The sequence below is a fragment of the Phaseolus vulgaris genome, chromosome 2, assembly GCF_000499845.2.
Source record: "Phaseolus vulgaris cultivar G19833 chromosome 2, P. vulgaris v2.0, whole genome shotgun sequence".
Lineage (NCBI taxonomy): Eukaryota > Viridiplantae > Streptophyta > Magnoliopsida > Fabales > Fabaceae > Phaseolus > Phaseolus vulgaris.
Genome location: NC_023758.2, coordinates 22,922,030 through 22,942,453, shown reverse-complemented (window position 1 = coordinate 22,942,453; position 20,424 = coordinate 22,922,030).

Sequence of the window (20,424 nt, the reverse complement as noted above, 5' to 3'; positions counted from 1 at the left end):
TCAGTCAAAGCACAAACCATTTTTCTGTTATGGCACCAAAACAAACAATCGGTTGTTTCCACGAATCAATTGGTTGTTTTGGTTTTGACAGCAAGTCAACCATAAAAACAGTTTTCAACCTTTTCTAAAAACACCTAAGTATAAAACAATCGGTTGTTTCGACAAAACAACAAGTTGTTTTTCACTTAGCTTAAAAAACACTTTTCTTTTAAAAGGATTAAGAGTGCTTATACTTTGGATTCAATCAAGAGTGGATTACACATTAAATCTACCTCAGATCCTATCTAAAGGACAACTTAGCAACAACAAGCACAATCAGACTTCATCATCCTTTAAAGGGTTTGGATTCTTCAAAGTTTGAACACCACTTGGTTCAACAATAATGTCATTGGAAGCAAGAGATCACGATGATACGCCAGACCCAAATCTCTATTTCACGAAGGCCGACTTTGATGGAGATCAAGATCAAGACGAAATGGAGGCCAATAATCAAGGACAAGAAGAGGTAGAGGCTCAAGTGTTAGATGCTCAAGGAGTCATTAGCCCACCTCATAGGCTTACAAGGAGCAAGTTCAAGGCTTTAGGAAATAGTGGGAGGTTATTTTCTCTTTTTATAGTCTATTGTGTAATAAAAGGTGCTTAGAGGGAAACATTAGACACCTCTTTTGTAAAAGCATCTCTAGACCTTAGTAAGGAAAATATAGAAGCTTGGGGCGTGTGAGCTTAGTAGGAGCGTGAGCTTGAGGAGTGAGCTTAGTAGGGGGCGTGTTTGTAGAAGTAGGTAGCTTCTAGAATAAGCTTGTATATGACCGACCCTTGCTCTTATGAAAGGAGGGCTTAGGATCTCACAATTCAGATTGGAAATTGTTATAGAGAAACTCTACTCAAATTGAGAGAGAATTGTGTGAGAACTTTGTCTTCTCCTCTACCTTGTCTTATCTTGGGTGCCTTGGTTCTCTCAAGTGGCAGCAATTGCTCACTTATCTTGGAGCCTTCACACTCCAAGTGGCGTGACCACCAACCAAGCTCTTCACCATCATAAGTTCTTCTCTTCTTCATCTTTTCATTTCATCTACATGTCATACGAAATTCCTAAAACATGCTTAGCTTCTTTATGTTCGGTATTTCAGCTCATTTCTAGCTTTGTTTCGGTTCTTCTTCCTTTGCTTTGCTTTTGGTTCGGTGATTTTCAATTTTAAGCAATTCTATTCGGTTCATTTGCTTTTATACACATTTTAATCGGTTCAATTGGCAATAGATGGATCTTCCATGTGAGTTTGGTGTTTGGTGCAAGTTTTGGTGAGTTCTTGAAACATAGAACATAGATCCAATTCTATTAAAAGTGCCTATTCTTTCTCCAACTCAAGTTGATTCCATAGAATGTCAAAGAATCATCTCTACTTTGCTAGTGGAATCATATCAGACTTGGTAGGTGTGGTTCCCCACGATAACGACCTAGTGGTGATATCTATTATTGTGGTAGGTAGAAATATGCATCGGGCTCTCATTGACCAAGGAAGCTTGGTTGATGTACTGTTCTGGTCCACGTTTGTCAACTTGCGACTGTCCCCCGACCAGATGAGGCCACATGACGGGTGCTTAGTCAGATTCGTAGGGACCAAGTGGAGGTTCGAGGCTACATTGATTTAAGAACAACTTTTTCAAATAAGGAAGCGTCCAGGACCATCGTCATCAGGTATGTTATGGTTAATACTCCCTCTGCTTATAACTTGCTGTTAGGAAGGCCCTCGTTGAACAGGTTGGGAGTGGTAGCTTCTACGAAGCACATGAAAATGAAGTTACCATCCCTTGAGGGAAAGATAATTACAATAAGGTCCAACCAGAAAGATACTCGGAAGTGTTACGATAGTAGTTTAAAGAATAGAAAGAGTTACACCTCTGCCCAAATTTCTCAGGTGGGAAAAGTGGTCGAGGTTTTGGAAGCCGAGTTAGGCCATAGACAATGTTCGGGATCAGTAGGGTGATGTCCGAGAGCGAGAAATCAAAAGGATGTTGTTCAAGCTCGGCGCCTTGTTGGGTCAGGAGCTACAGGACCAGATAGTTGAGGTAATAGCCAGGCACCTAGATGCGTTTGCATGGAGCTCCGCTGACATGCCTGGGATAGACCCTGATTTCCTATGTCACAGACTCAATATGGATAGTAGGGTTTGACCAGTGACCCAGAGGAGAAGGAAGTTTAATGAAGAAAGGCGCCTAATCATCAAGACGAAGGCTTAGAAGTTGTTGAACGTCGACCATATCAGGGAGATCCAGTACCCTGAATGGTTGGCAAACATAGTAATGGTTTAGAAGGCCAATGGCAAGTGGAGGATGTGTGTTGACTTCATAGACCTGAATAAGGCGTGTCCAAAGGATTCATACCTTCTGCCGAGTATTGACTCCTTGGTGGATAACGCCTCAGAATGCCGATTGCTGAGTTTCCTGGACGCATTCTCGGGATACAACCAAATTTGGATGCACCCCAACGATGAGAGTAAGACCGCTTTCATGACGAAGCCCGCCAACTATTGTTACAAGGTCATGCCCTTTGGCCTAAAAAACGGTGGCGCCACCTACCAGCATTTGATGGACAACATTCTCGCCCCCTTGCTCGGGCGAAATGTGCAGGCATATGTAGACGACATGGTACTCACCTCTAGGGAGAAAGAGCAACACATGGCAGATCTTGAGGAACTATTCACCATAATAGGCAAATATAATTTGAAGTTAAACCCCGAGAAATGTGTGTTCGGAGTAGAGTCAGGTAAGTTCCTCAGGTTTATGCTAACTGAGAGAAGTATAGAAGCCAATCCTGACAAGTGTGCTGCCATCATTGAAATGAGGAGCCCTGCCACTGTCAAGGAGGTCCAACAGCTGACTGGACGAATGACAACTTTATCTCGTTTCTTGTCAGCCAGTGGGGACAAAGGTTACCTGTATTTCCAGTGTTTGAAGAAAAATAATCGCTTTATATGGAACCCCGAGTGTGAGGAAGCCTTCGTCCAGCTGAATGAGTACTTAGCCAGTCCTCCTGTTCTCGGTAAGCCTATGGCGAACGTTCCCCTGCGCTTGTATTTTTCTATCACAGACCGGGCAATTAGTTTAGTAATAGTGCAGGACTAGGACCAGGTTCGAAGGCCGATTTATTTTATTAGCAATGTGCTATAGGGGCCCGAGGAACGGTACCAGGCGATTGAGAAGGCGGCCCTGGCAGAGGTGGTTACAGTTAGGAGGCTACGACCCTATTTTTATAGCTTCACCGTAATCATAATGACTGATATGCCCATCCGTAAGATTTTGCATAAACCTGACATAGTGGGGCGTATGGTGTGATGGTCGGTAGAGTTGTTCGAGTTTTATATCCATTACGAACCAGGAGGGTCGATTAAAGGACATGTATATGCTGACTTTGTTGTTGAGTTAGCGTTTGGCGGCCCCCACCCAGATCCCAGAAGTTTCCAGTGGATATTGTCAGTAGATGGTTCTTCTAATCAGCAAGGCAGCGGGGGTTGGGTTATCCTGAAAGGGCCCAGGGGCTTGCTGATCGAACAGTCGTTGAAATTCGCATTTAAAGCTAGCAATAATGAGGCCGAGTATGAAACGCTGATAGCAGGGATGCTGCTATACCAGGAGCTAGGAGCCTAAAACCTGCTGGCAAAGAGAGAGTCGTTACTAGTCACCGAGCAGGTCACGGGCAGATATCAAGCCAATGACCCACAATTAGCCGCATACCTCAAATACGTTATGTTACTGAAAGAGGCTTTCGTTGAGTTTTAGCTTATGCACATACTGAGAGAGCATAATTCCCGAGCTGACCTTTTGGCCAAACTGGCCAGCTCGGGAAAGGGAAATGGGTAGAGGTCGGTAATCCAGGAAACCCTGAAGGCCCCTAGAACGGTGGGAGAAAATTTGCCCAGGGAGGTATTGGTGGTAGACGCCCAGGGAGGAGGAGGTAGTCACCAGTCACTGACTCAGGAAACACTGAAAGTTCCTCGGGTTGTTGCATGTGCGGTGCTGGAGTAGGAAGCGATGACTATCTCCCCGACCGGCACGACTGATACCTGGATTACTCCTTACCAGCGCTACGTGACCGACGGATTACTCCCCAGTGAGCCCACAGAAGCAAAAACGGTAAAAAGAAATTCGGGAAAGTACACCGTGATTGATGGCAAGTTGTTTTGTCATGGATATGCTTACGTTGCCCTTATTTGCATTAGTTGGAACCAATGCACCCGTGTGGTGACTGAATTGCACGAAGGCATCTGCGGGAGTCATATTGGAGGCCGAGCACTGGCGTTAAAGGTCATCCGAGCTGGGTATTTTTGGCCGACGATGAAAGAAGATTGTGGAAAGTACGTTAAACAATGTGAGCAGTGCCAGAAACAAGCCGACTGGCATCACGCACCAGCGGAGGAACTGCGGTCGATTTACAGTCCATGGCCATTCCACACTTGGGGAATAGACATTCTAGGCCCTTTCCCGTTGGTCATACGACAGATGAAATACCTTGTGGTAGCTATTGAGTACTTCACCAAGTGGATTGAAGCTGAGCCGGTTGCCCAGATCTCTGCCCACAAGGTGCAACATTTCGTATGGAAATGCATAGTATGCTGCTTTGGGGTTCCCAGACATCTGATGTCAGATAATGGAACACAGTTCGCCAGTCAGCAGTTTGGCAAACTATGCTCGGAGCTCAAAATAAAATAGGTATTTGCCTCGGTAGAGCACCCCAGACAAATGGACAAGTGGAATAAAGCCAACAGGGCTTTGCTCAGGGGCTTGAAGAGAATGTTAGAAAAAGACAAGGGAACCTGGGTAGAGGAGGTTCCCTGAATTCTACGGGCTTATCACACCACGCCCCAGTCCACCACCAAAGAAACACCGTTCAGTTTGGTGTATGGGACAAACGCTATGATCATCATGGAAATTCAGGAGAGCTCCCCTCGTTTTTAGAATTTCGTTGTTGAGGAGGGGATGAAGGTGAATATGGACTTACTAGATGAGGTCCGTGAACAAACGCGTGTGAAGTCTGAAGCATTGAAAAGAAGGGTTGAGTTGAGACAAAGAACCATGGTCATGCCTCGCCAGTTCCAGGTTGCTGACTTAGTGATGCGGAAAGCTCACCCTTACCAGTTGGAGAACAAGTTGTCTCCAAAGTGGACAGAACCGTTTCGTGTAGTAGAAGTGCTCGGGAATGGTGCATACATGATAGAAACCTTGGAGGGAGGACCCATCCCCCGGACATGGAACACTGCTAATCTCAAGTTTTATTTTAGTTAAAGAGGGTTTTTAACGAGGTCACCTAATAAAAGTTGTTTATGATGCACTGTGGCTTTCTTTGTCTTTTTTGTTTGACTATGATGCATGATGCGATGACCTTTCTTAGAGAGGCTCTCTGAGAAAAGGTCGTGTGAATAATTAGTTACCATGGGCAAATATATCGACTTTCCTTGCAAAGTCGCACTGCGGGTAAAGTTGCATGGATGCCTCATCCGGACCAGCACAAGGTAAGTCGGGCTAGCTCGATGTGAAAGTAGTCACTCGAGTTTAGGCGCGCTGTGGGATGAGTAAAGTTGGATAGGTAAATCACTTGATCCAGTACAGGGTAAGTCGGGCTAGCTCGATGTGAATGTAGTCACCCGAGTCTAGGCACCCTGTGGGGTAAGTGAAGTTGCATAGAAAGGCCATCCAGTTGACACAGGGCGAGCTAGACTCACTCGAGGTGTAAGAAAGCACCCGAGCATAGGCGCTGTGTGGGATGGTCCAGTTGTGCAGGTAAATCATATGACTGACGTAGACAACCCAGGTGTTGCCAGTAGCCTAGGTACAAACGATATGCGAGAATGATTGTAAATTGCAGTTGCACAATGAAAAGCACACGACGCGAGGCTATGATGACAAAGTCATATGATAGATTGGTCATCTGAGCACGCGCAAGGCAAAACGATGCATGTTGAATTCGAGGTAAGATACCTCTGAACACGCCACTTTGAATACTAGTTTGTAAAAGCTATGATGCATGATCTGATAAAAGATAGGTTCCGTTAAAACTTTAGTTATCTTTATTATCCCATGATGAGTGTAGTTAGGAACAAAGATGAGTTGGTCGATTGACATATATAGGCGTGCACGCAGGATCATAAGCTGCTTGAACTAGTCGAAGTTAATTGGGGCATGCATGTGCAAAGGTTAAAGGGGTTGTTATACGACACATGGTTGCGGTGAAATTAAACGGTTTCATAATAATAATAAAAATAGAGTATGATATAGTTTATAGTTACACCACGATGATAAAGATAAATCCCCTACTCCTCTACTAGTTGCCCGTTCACGACCTTTTTGTTTGGTCCTAGTAGTGAGAAGTCCAAGCTTGGATGGAGGCCTGCTCGACAGCAACCTCGAACCCTACCAGGAGAGCTTGGGCAGCTTCCCCCTTGTAGACCTCAACCTCGTCAGCAAAGAACTTGTCCTTCTGAACAAGCTCTTGTTGCAAGCTAGACAGGCGAGTCGCATGTTCGGCGACCTCTCTAGTTTTGTCCTCCAAAAGTCATTCAGTTTGCTGATGGAGGGCTCAGAGCTTTTGGGCCTCTTGTTGCAATTTCGCCATCTTCTGTTGGGCGTCTTGCTTCTCCTGTTCGATGGCAGCCTCTCGACGCTGCATTTTCTTCACAGCCACACAGCTTGTGGCCAAAGCCTGGCCAAGCTGCTTCATAACCTCCTGCAGCAGATGGTGATCATTGTGGGCATCCATCCTCTCCTCGGCCTTAGGGCGCAAGAGGGAGTCCTCCAAGAAGGAGGCAATGTCAACGTCTTGGTCCTAGAGGCCCTTCCGCCTCGAGCTCTCTCCACCCCTTTCAAGAGGACATGGCATGGCAGCAAGGGTGTGTGGAGGCTGTGAAGGGGGAGCAGCATTTGAAGCCGCCTGGCCTCGGGAGGGTGAGGGCATCGGGCTGATGGCTTGAGCCCACCCTCTCTTCTGGATGAAAACAAAACCCGAGGTGGTGTCCTCGTCATCCTCGAAAGAAGTGGGAGCCACCCCCACCTTCAGTGGTGCACGGTTAGCCATTTTTGCCTTCGTGGCCAGCCTCAGCAGGTCCTCCTTGTTAAGACGAGCCAACATGCTATCTGCAGGAAAGACACAAGAAAGAACAAGTTATATTTCACAAGTAACAATCTTACTCTCTAAGGTTAGAGGAAAAAGGTGTATCGGTGTAACTCTTTAAAGAGTCTGGGTCATACTCGTGGGCCAACAGGTAGGCTATATCGACGGTAACAGGGAGGCTTGTGAAAAATTTGCAAACCTCTTGATCGGGAGGAGCTAGCTTGTCTAAGCACCGGGTAAGCTTGGAGTTAGGTTTTTCAGTCCAGTATAAGGGAAAACCATCTAAGATGTCAGGGTGTTTTTTGTTAGCTCAGACTTTGAGAAAATGACCTTTGAAATTTTTATAAGACGATTGGAAGAGTGTAAGGATTCCCCTTCCAGGAACGTTGTTTACAGAAACCCAGAGTTGAGGCTGTAGTTTCTTCACCTCGAAGAGGTAAAGGAACACATCAACAAAAGGTAGGACACTGAGCTGGTCACAAAGAATGGCAAAGGCACGAACAAATGCCCATCTTTTAGGCTGTAGCTGGGCAGGGGCTACATTAAGCTCGACCAAAAGTTCTTTTTCAAAAATTGATACGGGAAAACGGAGATGGACTCTTTGAAAAATGGTGGCATAGATGTAGCAAAAGGGTTTGTATGGGGATGTGGCTTCGTCACAACATACTGGTTCGTCGGGCGAGCAAGGGTCTAGGAAAATCCAATTGTCTTCCCTGCCAAAGCGACATTTTTTCTTCCAAAAGGTTACTATTTTCTAATGAGAGGTATAGGAGGAGGTTTCAGAAGGGAGGTTCGGAGGTGCCCTGGGGTACAAGGTTTTATAATCCATGGGAGGTTGTAGCTAAACACAGTCACACGTAGAAAGCAAAAAAATGGCTCAGACCCAACACAATGTAGAAACAAGCAAAACAAGTATAAATTCATGCAGAAGAACAGGAAAGTGAAACCTAAACACACATTTAAGGATTCATACGACAACGTGCGAACAAACAGTATCGAGCATAAAACAGTTATGGACGAAAACAGAATGATCCCAGACAGAGCATGCAAAGGATGAATAATCGGGAGGGGAAAAAGGAGTACCTTTCATGACTGGAAGAAGGGAAGCTCGAAGGAATGAGTAAGAGAGTTCTGAACGATGAGAGGTAAAAGGTTCAAATTCGAAGGGTTTTAGAATTTCTGAGAGAAGAAGGAATTCGAAACGGTTGAGTTTCGATGCCATTAGTGCTAGGACATGTGTGTATGTGGGGGTCGCGAACAGTAAAACGTCGCTTCAAAAACGCTTCTAACACCGTGCCCCACCTACCTCTGAGAAATGGTCACATCAACGGCCAACGATACTCAGGAGACTCTTCGCGTAGCCAAGCTCAGCTCGAGCCTGGGGGGCATATGTACTGATCAGTGTTTAGTTCTCAGTAGTATTTTTGCACCGCGAGAGGCCTGCTCAGTTCTTGTGCACCGCGAGAGGCCTGCTCGGTTCTTTTGCGCTGCGAGAGGCCTGCTCGGTTGTTAGGCCTAACTAAACCTGTGCCAATGGCCTTGGTCAGGTTGGGCCCAGAGCGCATGATGGGTACATAAAGTAATTTCATTGATCCGTTTAAAAGATATATTTGTGTGGTAGATATAATCTTGTTATTATTGTGCATATTTATTGTTATTGTGTGGCAGTATTTTCTCTGTTACATATATGTTGCATGTTTCTATTGCATATCTGTTACACGTGGGCAGTTGCTATTAACCCTAAGTAGATAGGGAGATGCATTTATAACAGAATGTTGGCCTGCGGTTTGGCACCTGAAGATCATTGGCGCCCGTGACAGGTGGTTTTTCTGTTATTTTAACGTACTAGAATATTTTCAGTTAAGATTTACTTATCTTCAGGGAGAATGGTTGCATGTTGCATGTTCGACAATAAAAGAAGAGTAAGTCTCCAGGAAAAGGTACGCTGTTTTGATACACTTTACTAAACTGTTACTTTTTGTGAGCCCTAGCTGACTTGATCGTTGGAGTGTAATCAACAGGTAGGGTGCCCTTTGTCCCAACGGAGTCTTATTCTAGTGCAACAAGGAGACGTGGTTCTGATTCCAGAAGAGGTGGATCTAGTAGGAGGCGTTCAACCTAAGGTCAACCGGCGACACGGTCAACCGGCGAGAACACCAATGAAAAGATTCTCTATGAATAAATCCTAAATTAACCAACTTATCAGCACATGCATTTCCTTCACGAAAAATATGAGTAACCCTAAACCTGATTTTCCCACACTAACTAAGACAAGTATTCCATTGATTATGAAGCATCCAAGGAACATTAGTCCTAACAGTAAACGCAGCACAAACCAAAGCAAAATCATATTCCAGCCAGACATTAGTAAGCCCCATCTTTTGAGCTTCCTCCATAGCATGTATAATCCCATAAAACTCACTCGGCAACTAGAGCAGTCTTGATACAAATCGACAGATGACTAAGGACACAACAAGAACTTCCCAAAGGGGTCAGTCATCTCAAGATACAAAGTCAGGCCCAAAAAAAGCCTCGAGAAAGAATCAACAAAAGAAGAAGAAGCTATAAATCAAAATATCAGAAGTTCTTCCTTTTGGTCTTCTTAAAAAAAATAGAATATGTTTGTAATTAAATTGGGCTCAGTTTAAGGGTCCAAATAGCAAAGATAGGCTAGAATAAGGTACCATTAGCATAATAGGGGATGTGGGTAGCATTTTAGCTTGTTCCTAGTCAATTTGAAAGCATTTTGACCTAGTTTCTAGAAGGACAAACCTAGGATGCGGGATTGACTTAGTCAAACCCTAAGGCTGCCCATTTTTTTCCTTTTCCCATCCTACCCCTTTAGGTTGCTCTCCAAGGCTCCTTCACCTATAAATAGGAGGCTTACCTAGTGTATTTTACAAGTTGAATAAAATAGAGAAAATTTACTCTGCACAATTTTGTGTGTGAATTATTAGTGAGGCTTGTCCTCTTAGTCTTAGTCTTATCTTGTGAGTTTTGAGAGCTCTCAAGTGGCGACATCCTTCACTTATCTTGGATTCATTTCACCATCCAAGTGGCGTGCAACCATTCTCAATTCCAATTCTCATAAGCTTCATTTTCCTTCTTCTTTTCCTTCCATTATCATTCCATTCTATTCATAAACATGTTCTTGTTTTGTTGTCTTGAATTACATTCTGTCATTGTCTTTGTTATTGTTTTCCATTCTTAAATTCCGCTCCATATTTTGTTATCATCTTCACCATATAATTGTGTTTTTCTTTTGCCTTTGTGTAATGAACCTTCACATCTACTTAACCACTTGGTTAAGTTAATGTCCAGTGAGGATTTTCCTTAGGTTTTCACTCTTAATTGTTTAACAATCTCAATTCTAATTCTAAAAGTGTCACCTAAATGAACAATCCTAAAATCAACTCACATCAAGTCTGAACTTCAAGAAATGCAGAGAAAGCTTCAATAAATTTCCCCATACTCCCACGGAAAATACCTCCACAAGGACCAGGATATTCCCTAACAACCCCATGAGTGTTAATTTTAACCCAGCTTAGTGAAGGAAACTCCCAGAGTACAAAGAACTTTACCAGTAATTAAATATTTTTATTCACTCCTATTTTAAACAAATCTTAATTTTCTTTTCTTTAAAATTGAAACAAATTAATTGTATTCTATTTTGTTGTAATATAATATTAACTAAATAAATTAAATTTATATAAAAGTATAAAATTATATTAAAAATTAAATTATTTTTAAATTCATGTAATTTTATTAATAAATAAATTTAAATATTATTTTCAATTTTATAAATTAATTACTTCATAAGTAATCATCTTTCAATTTTATTTCATACTCAATTTTATTAAAATTAAATTAAAGATGATTTAGTAATTTAATATATCATCTAATAATTATTTTTTCTTACATCAATCAAATATATTATAAATTTTTCATTCACTTTTTTTCAATCCAAATAATCTTTTTTTTACCAACTTTCCTCTCCTTTCTTTCAATTCTCATCCTCTCCCCAATCCTAATAATATCAAGAATTTTTTTTGAAAGTAACTATGACAAGAAACTCCAACACGAGAAGTTCTAAGTTTAGGATTTAAGATTTAACATATATGCGGTACTTCCTGATTTTAGGAAAGTAGGAAAATACAAAAAAAACACATTTAACATCATATACAAGAAGTTTATCCAACTCTGGAGATAAATCATGAGCAATACATACACAACCAAACACACACTATGGAAAAAATATGAACATATAGAAAAAATTGGAATAAAGAATTTGATTACTGAAAGAAAAAGACCACATTTTGTTAATAAGAAGACAAGTCGTTAGAGTAACATCACCCGATAGATGGACAGGTAGATTGACACCAAGAAACAAGGTCCGAGAAGGCTCAACCAGGTGTCTATTTTTTCCTATGCAATATTATTTTGTTGAGGTATGTGAGAACAAGTAGATTGGTGGAAAATGTCATGTAAACTTAAAATTGCAAAGAGACTAAAGGGAAAATCCTCTTTGGCATTATCACTTCTTAAATTATAATTACTTGGCCAATTTAACTTTTTATTTCATTTGAAAAGGATGCATAGATACATAACACTTTAGAACTATTTTTCGTAAGAAAAAGAAGTACTCTTGCACATTATCACTTCTTATTAAAATTTTAATCTTAAAATTTTAATTACCAGGTCAATTGATTTTTTATGTGATTTAAAACTATACAAAGATACGTAATATTGTTTAAAACTATCTCTTGTAAGAAAATTTCAAGTACATCTTCAATATTAATCAATAAAAATAATAAAATATCCAAAATCAAAACATAGACACAACTTTTTCTCAACTATCAAAATGGATAATAAAAAAACAAACCTTTTAAGAAAATAACATCTGACATATTTTCTAGTTGACGTGACTCGCATTCTAATATATAATTTTTTTTAATTGGCAAAAAACAAATAAATAAAATGAAGGTTGTTCTTGTTAGGGAGATGGGACCTAGAGAACTATTGAAGGCTTCGTCTTCTTCCTTCATTTGGGCAGGTTGCTAAAGATTCACTATGATCCTTCTGGCCTTCGCGTTATTCTTTCGGCTTTCAGTCTCTTAGTCTTGGGTGAATGTCAAATGGGGGAGGTACCTGCATAAGACACTCCGACGCTGAAGTCAGTAAAGAGAGTGTTCGACACTCGGAAGTGTACAGTGATAATGACGTACCTTTCTTCTTGGAATGTGTGTTATTTATATCATTTTAATGGGCTGATTAGTGGAATAGATCACACTTACGATCGTATTACCTAATTTTTAATGGTAGTTTAGCTTCACTGACCTTGGTTTGAGCGTTAATGGATTAAGTGTGTCGGTCGGCCTGACCGTCCGTGGGGGTCTTGATCAGCTTGGTCAGGGAGACCGAGTCATGATAGTGACCGGTTGGTCCATGCCAGTACACTTGCCCCCTAGGCTCGAGGATAAATGTATTCGATGAGTCTTTGATGATAGATGTCGGTTGGTTATCATTAGGTATGCAACTGTTGGACTTCCCGAGGTATGACATGACCTTAGGCGGCATGACATGGCCCACATTAATGAGGGGTCTTTTAGGCGCGAAGCATTGCGAACCGTTGGATCTGGGAGATCTAACGGTTGTGATCGTTGCGACGCTTCATCTTCCGAGGTCCTTGGCTCCTATAAATAGTGGTTCCAACAATGCTGAGATACTGTGCTACTTCTCTGTTAGAGTGTTCTGATACCCGAGGGTTCTCTCGCCCTCCTGCTTTGTTCCTGGTCTTCGACTTTATATAAGGTTAGTCATGTCAACCTTGTCTAGGCCCACATCTTCTTCTGATCCCCCTTCTCCTCTTCTCGCCCGTTTGTCTTATGTTAGAATGTATGGCTTTAAACTAGAGGGGGCGTGAATGGTTTATAGAGGGTTTTCGCAAACTTTTTAGTCTAGAATGAAATTCCTTCAAGAAAACTTGATTCAGAATTCAGTTTGCCAAAAACACAAAGCAATTTAGCACAGGACCAGAAAAACAATCGGTTGTTTATACCAGTTAACAAATATAAACTGAAGTTAAAGAGTTTAAGGGATAGAGAGATTGCACAAACAGGTTTATACTAGTTCACTCTTAAACCAAGAGCTACATCCAGTCTTCCTAGAAATCACTGGGGAATCCACTAAGCAATCAAACCTAGATTACTTACACACACCACCAAAGAAGTGACATTGATCCCCTCAAGACACACACTTCCTTTGGCTCAGCACATACACCACCAAGAATGTTGATCTTGACAACCTCAAGAGCAGACAACACTTATCGGCTTCACACACCAGAGTTTACACAAAGTACAGAAGGATTACACTTGTTACAGAATGATCTGAAATCAATACAAATGAAAATCCTATTCCACTCTCTCTTGATTAAAGCAATCTCAAAGCAATCTTCAACTCTTGAAAAGCAAAATCAGTGAAAAACTCAAATTTGTTTTTCTATGATTAAATCTCAGTTCTTGTTTGTTACATAATCTGAACAAACTATTTATTGCTTTCAAAGACTAGTCAAAGCATTTAAAACTGGAGCGCATTCAATTATAAAATCATTTAAAGCTCAGTCAAAACACAAAACAATTTTCTGTTATGGTTCTAAAACAAACAATCGATTGAATGCTCGAATCAATCGGTTGTTTTGGTTTGACAACAAGTCAACCACTAAAAACAGTTTTCAACCTTTCTCAAAACACCTAAGTATAAAACAATCAGTTGTTTTGACAAAACAACAGGTTGTTTTTCACTTAGTTTGAAAAACACTTTCAATTAAAAAGGTTTGAGAATACTTAAGCTTTGGATTCAATCAAGAGTGAATTAACACAGATAATCTACCCCAGATCCTATTCTAAAACACCCCAGCAACAACAAGCACATCCAGCCTTCCATCAAACTCAAAGGATTTGGATATTCAAAGCTTGAACACACTTGATTCAACAATCTCCCCCTATTTGATGAAGACAAATCCTTAGTTGCTTGTGTTGGATTTGATTGAATCTGAAGCAGTTCATGCAAAACAAAGTTTAAGCAAAGCACAATATCTCTGATAGAAGGTTAGAGCAAAAGAGCAAAAACAACATATCAGCAGTCTTAAAAACCAGTCTATCAGTAGAAGAAAACAATAGAAATAAAGCTCACTTAAACACTTTAAACATAACATAGAGTTTGCAGATAATAAAGGATAATAAAAGACAACACAACATAAAATCTCCCCCTATTTGTCTTCACAAATAGACAATAAGAAGAGATAAAAAGGCAATTGTTCTAGATTTTATAGAATTAGAAAACAAAAGCACTTAATCTGATACAGGGCAAAACAATCGGTTGTTTCGTGAGTTCAACCGGTTGTTTTTCCTTTAATCATCCTTGCCATACCGAAGTTCAAAGATCTGATTCTGAACAGCTTCTATCTAAGGTCATAAACCGTGTATCCATGTTGTTGAATCTGTTGTTTATACTCTGGAAGTTGCTCACACATAAATCATGGAGATTTCTTTGATTCTCGGCAAAGCCATCAAGCCTATTCACCATGTATCTTCCAAAATAAGACATGGATGGCATTTCATCTCCTTGATTTCCTGCACTGGTTCCAGCACCAAAATTGGTTTCAGGCTGTTCTTCATGGTGAAAATCCATGTCAGCAGCTTGATCTTCTTCATCGAAATCAGCAGCTGCAGCACTTGATGAAACACCATGATCACCATCTTTGCTCACCCATTTTCCATTTATTTTGGTGAATCCCATCTTGCTAAGAGAGCCATTGTTCATTTCTTGTGTTGACTTAACCAACTCAGATGTCTCATCTTCAAGATTCACTTCAAAATAGAGCAAGAATTTAGAGATTAAAACAACATAGGGATAGTGATAATCACTTAACCTCATGGCTTTTTGCATGTGTTCTTTAATGATGTGGATCCAGTTGATCTTGATCTTCTTCATGATGCAGTAGATGTATACAAGGTCTTCTTCTATTAGGACAGAATGGTTGCTCCCCCTTGGAGTAAGAATCCAAGTTACAATAAGAGCAAACACCCTTTCATCTAGCTTTAAGCCTTCAACCGAACAAGTTCTCACTACAATAAGAGCAAACAACTCTTGTAGTATTGGACTTTGTTAAAATCCTCCACTACTCCAAGATTTCCCTTGTTGATTCTTAGACCAGCATATTTCAGATCAACAACAACAGTCCACACATCATGAGTGATCTCCATGTCAACTCCCTTCACATGAGAAACAAGATTGTTTCCCTCAAACTTGAGATTGGTGTAGAACACCCGAATGAAACCAGGGTATATGTTTCCCTTCATCTCCAATAACCTTATCAGCAGTTGGTCCTTGAGCAACTTCCTCACATTGTCTAGCTTTTGGCTTTTCAGCCAATCAAAGGAAACAACTTTGGGGTTTTTGATCACCTTTGTGCTAGTTTCAAAGCGATACCTTTCAATGAACTCATTGTCTCTAGAAAACCAGCCCTCTAGTCTCCCTCCAGACCTCACAACTCTGGTTTTGATCCTCTTTGATGTAATAGGAGTGGATTCCATGATAGCAGAAAAAGAGGCAAAGAAGACTCACACAAAGAGAGTAAGAGATGTTGCAAGAGATGGATCAATTGATTGTTCTTGTGAGAGAGAACAACTTTATGACATGTTGTAACTTCCTCCAGAACATGATCAGGCTTTCAACACTGCTTTATTGACTCAAGATTCTTTCATAATTGAGATCTGCAACAGACAGAATTCAAAAAAGAATTAAATCCATTTTTTTTCACAGTACTGTAAGAGAGGAAACAATCGGTTGTTTCGAGGAAACAATTGGTTGTTTTTCTGCAGCAGTAAAACAGATTTTGAATATTTAAGACTGAGCAGATAGGATTCAATGTAGATGAAATTGAGCATTTAACACGAGATATTTAAGCATGAATTTGAATATGAAAATAATTAAAGATACAGATAAGGAAGGTCTTATCCTTTATGATGTTCCTTCAATGAGTCATATGTTTTTGATCAAGAAGCCTTTTTTGACTATTGAGAACCTTGGACTGGTACATAACATTGATTCAACTTCAATGTTACTCTTTTCCTTCCAAGAACCTGATAAGATGACTCAGTGCCTCATGTTCCTCTAGATTCCCTGCATAAACATGAATTCAAGCAACAAGGTTTGGTCCTCTTACAAATATGGGTCCATTTGGTTTATTTTTATCATTTGAAACCTCACAACCTTTGGGAATCCGTTTCATAAAGCCTCTGGGAACATAAAATTTTCTTATTTTGCAGAATCTAACAGAATGGCCTTTCTTCATGCAATAAAAGCATGTAACAACCGGTTGTTTCGACTTAACAATCGGTTGTTTTACTAGCTGTTTTGAAAAATTCTTTGAAAACTTATCTTGCTTGTTTTGTGGATTAAAACCTAATCCAACTCTTCCAAAAACATAGTTTTAGGATGCCAAGATATTCTCAAAGTTGGATTTTCCTTTTGAATGCTTATCCATAGTACTCACAAGATAATGCACTTTCTTTTCAAGATTTTCACAATTTTCACAAATGAGAGTGTCACACTTGCAAGAAGAGTTTTTGCAATGAGTTTCCAGATTTTTAAAATCACTTTTTGATTTTTCCAGCTCTTCTTCAAGTGCCTTAACTCTCTTTTCAAGCCAGCTGTTAAGCTCTCTTAATCGGTTGTTTGAAAGAACCAATCGATTAGCTTCATCATGTGTTTCTTGAATAGCTTCAAGTAATTCACTATAATTTTCAGCATTTAGAGAAACACATGAACTTACATTACTTGAGCTACATGACTCATCATCTCCTTCAGCAATCAAGCATATGTTTGCCTTTTCTTCTTCACTTGATGATGAGCTTGATGAGGAGACTTCATTCTCATCCCAAGCTATGTAGGCCCTTTTTGACTTTCCCTTCTTTTCTTTGTAGCTTGACTTCTTCTCCTTGCTTTCTTTATTTGGGCAATCTGCCTTTATGTGCCCTTGCTCACCACAACCAAAACAAGTATAGTTATTGGAATTAAAATCATTGGATTTTTTGTTTCCATACCTTTCTTTGTTGGTGTCTTTGTTGTGATTCCTTTTCAAGAATTTGCTAAACTTTCTAGATAGCAAAATAAGGTTCTCTTCATCACTTTCATCATTGGATTCCTTCTTGCTTTTGTGCTTGACAGCTTTTAAGGCAATGCTTCTCACATGCTTGTCTTCACTTTCTTGAACATTGAGTCTATTCATCTCTAACTCATGTTCCCTAAGCTTGCCAAACAAAGAAGCCATACTCAATGATGTTAGATCTTTTGATTCAGATATAACAGTTGCCTTAGGTTGCCAAGACCTATCAAGACATTTGAGGATCTTGATGTTTAGCTCTGCTTTTTCAAAGGTTTTCTCAAGGCTCATGAGGTGATTGATGATGTGAGTGAACCTCTTCTGAACTTCAGCAATAGTCTCACCCTTGAGCATTCTGAATGTACCGATCAGGTCATCGGGTGTGATGACGTGGACAAGAGAAAGGTGGGTGGTTAAGAAGTCAACATAGTCACCGTTTATGGAAGTGGCGTTCTGCGGCATACATAATCGGTTGTCGCCGCTTTGTGTGTCACCGACGTGTTAGATAATGGAAGATCAGGTGGTCTGACATCGCCCGAGAGAGGCATCGCCCGAGAGAGGCCTCGCCCGAGAGAGGCATCGCCCAAGAGAGGCATCGCCCGAGAGAGGCATCGCCAAGCAAAGACATCGCCCAAGAGGAACAGTCGCCAAAAGAAGGCGTCGCCAAGATAAGGCGTCGCCAAGATAAGGCATAACCAAGCGGAGATATCGATGGTGTTATCCCCCGATGCCCATGGGTAGGAAAGACCGTGGAGGGGGCGACACCGTGAGGAAGCCTTGGACCTTGATAGCTCAAAACAGTAACAAAGAAAGGTGGCTTCAAGGCCATAAGTTCTAGTACCAGTAGGGGGTAAACCTGACTCGTGAAGTATCCACGCCACTGCTGGGAGACCCTGGTACAGATACGACCCATGAGAGGGCCATGACCAAGGGAGAACCACGTGCATGATACGAGAGAAAGGTAGATACACCCCCAGGGCGAGTGACTAGCGATTGGGGCGCATGAGTTGGCACCCAGAAAGTCACCCCACGCACCAGAAGCACTTCGAGGAAAGAGGGCTCACACAGTGGAATAACCCTAAGTTGGGTTGCGGCGCTGTGGGACCCTCTGCGCAGAATAACGATCAAGTCAGAAGGGCACGTGACGATGCGCACGTGCTCATTAAAGGTTTCAGTGAAAGTTTGCCAAGGTACGCGTTAATTCAGTTAAGATTTGAACTTTCCAAGGAATATTTTTATACGCTTTCAATGCGCTTTAACGCGCTTTAAACATGAGAGATGTATAAAAAGGGACCTTGGGGCATTTGAAGGGGACGAGAGTTTTGACCTAATTCTCATAGTTACACAGAGCACTAACCCTAGTTGTTCTCGATGCGCACCCACTGTGAGCACAAGGCAATTAGGGCAACACAGTTTTAGTCACTCAGTTATTTCTTACCACCTTCAGAGCATTCGTTTACGGTGTTCTGATACGGAGGTGCGTCACCTTTGATGTTTCTCGCTAGCTGACTTGATCGTCGGAGTGCAAACGGCCGCGAGGGCGCCCCTTTGTTCACTTCTTTTCAGGTACTCACAGACGGAGCAAAACGAAGGTGCCCTAGCTCGCGAGGACAAGCCACGTGCAAAGACGATCCCGGTCAACCGGCGGGAACACTGAACATTTCATACTCTTGGATTAGAGTATGCTTTCTGGCTCTTTTCACCTCGTTGGTACCTTCATGAGTTACCTCCAAGGTGTCCCACATTTCCTTTGTTGATTTGCATTAAGAGACCCAGAAAAAATCATCTGAATTCAAGGCAGAAGTTATTATGTTTTTAGCAATGCAATCAAATTTGGCCTTCTTGCTTTCAGAATAAGTCCATTGAGACCAAGATTTTTCAATGGAAGATCCATCTTTTTCAAATTTTGGAACAAAGAGGCCGTTTTCATTGCATCCCAAATACCTTTGTCAAGAGATTCAACAAAGATTTTCATTCTGACTTTCCAAAATTGGTAGTTCAAACCACAAAACAGAGGTGGTCTGTGTTGAAGATGGTTGCTGCCCCTTCAAGATTGTGTTTGATGAAGACTTCTATGTACATTTCATGTGTATTTTGCTTTGCTTTAAGTGTGTCTTAGGTAGTGCTTAGAGGTTGTCTAAGAGTGGGCTTTTTGCTGAGTAACTCACCTCATAACCACTGGCCATGTGATAAGAACAAGCATAAGTTTTCTTAAACTATTTTTCACATGTTTTACAAAAAACACGTTTACTGCATAAAAATAAATCTGTTCTTTTCTAAATAAACAGATTCATTTTTACACTGATGCCTTGGCTAAGTCTTGTGAAAATTAGATTTTGTGCATCATATATTTTGACTAAGTTTTCTACCTTTCAAAACGACTGAGTTTTAAATAGTTAAACTTTCTCTGTTTTCGTTTTGAAAAATAAATCTGTTCATCTGTAAATGAATAGATTCTTTTTGTCTCTGGTGCCATGTCAAGCTTAAACGTTTTTCAGTTTTATCTCTGCACCAGAATGGTTGACTAAGTCTCCTCACTTAACAAATTCTCTAACTGCTTTAGAAAATAAATCTGTTTATTTTATTTTCAATCTGTTGATTTTATAACAGCTTTAACTGTTTTTCAAAATTATGTTATAAGTTGGTTTTCTATAAAATGGAAACTTGTTTCTAAGTTTAACAATCGTTTATACATTTGCAAAAACAAGTTTTGACAGCAGAGAATTAAGAGTTTACAAAGGATTAGCATTTGTTCTTCAAAGATTTCGAAAATCACAAAGTGCTTGTTCTTGGTTTGGTTCCAAAAGCTTGGTGTGAGGTGCTGCTACAGTTCTAGCAATCTTGCCTACTGGTTTAAGGCAGATCTTTGTATCCTCAATCAGGTGTAGTCGTTTCACTTCTCATTTCTTGTAATAGTTTGGTTGAACACTCTTCTTGATAGGTTTTCTTGGAGAGTGTGTGTGAGCTGAAATAGGTTTTTTCAGCAAGAGTACCTAAGTTCTTGTGGGTTTCAAGAACAGTGGGAATTGTGTTTGTTTGTACTATGATTTAGTGAATTTCACCTTGGTTTTAGGTGAAGACTAGATGTAGCTCAGTTGAGTGAACCAGTATAACTGCCCTGTGTTCATTCTCTCTCAATCTCTGCAATTAAGTTTCT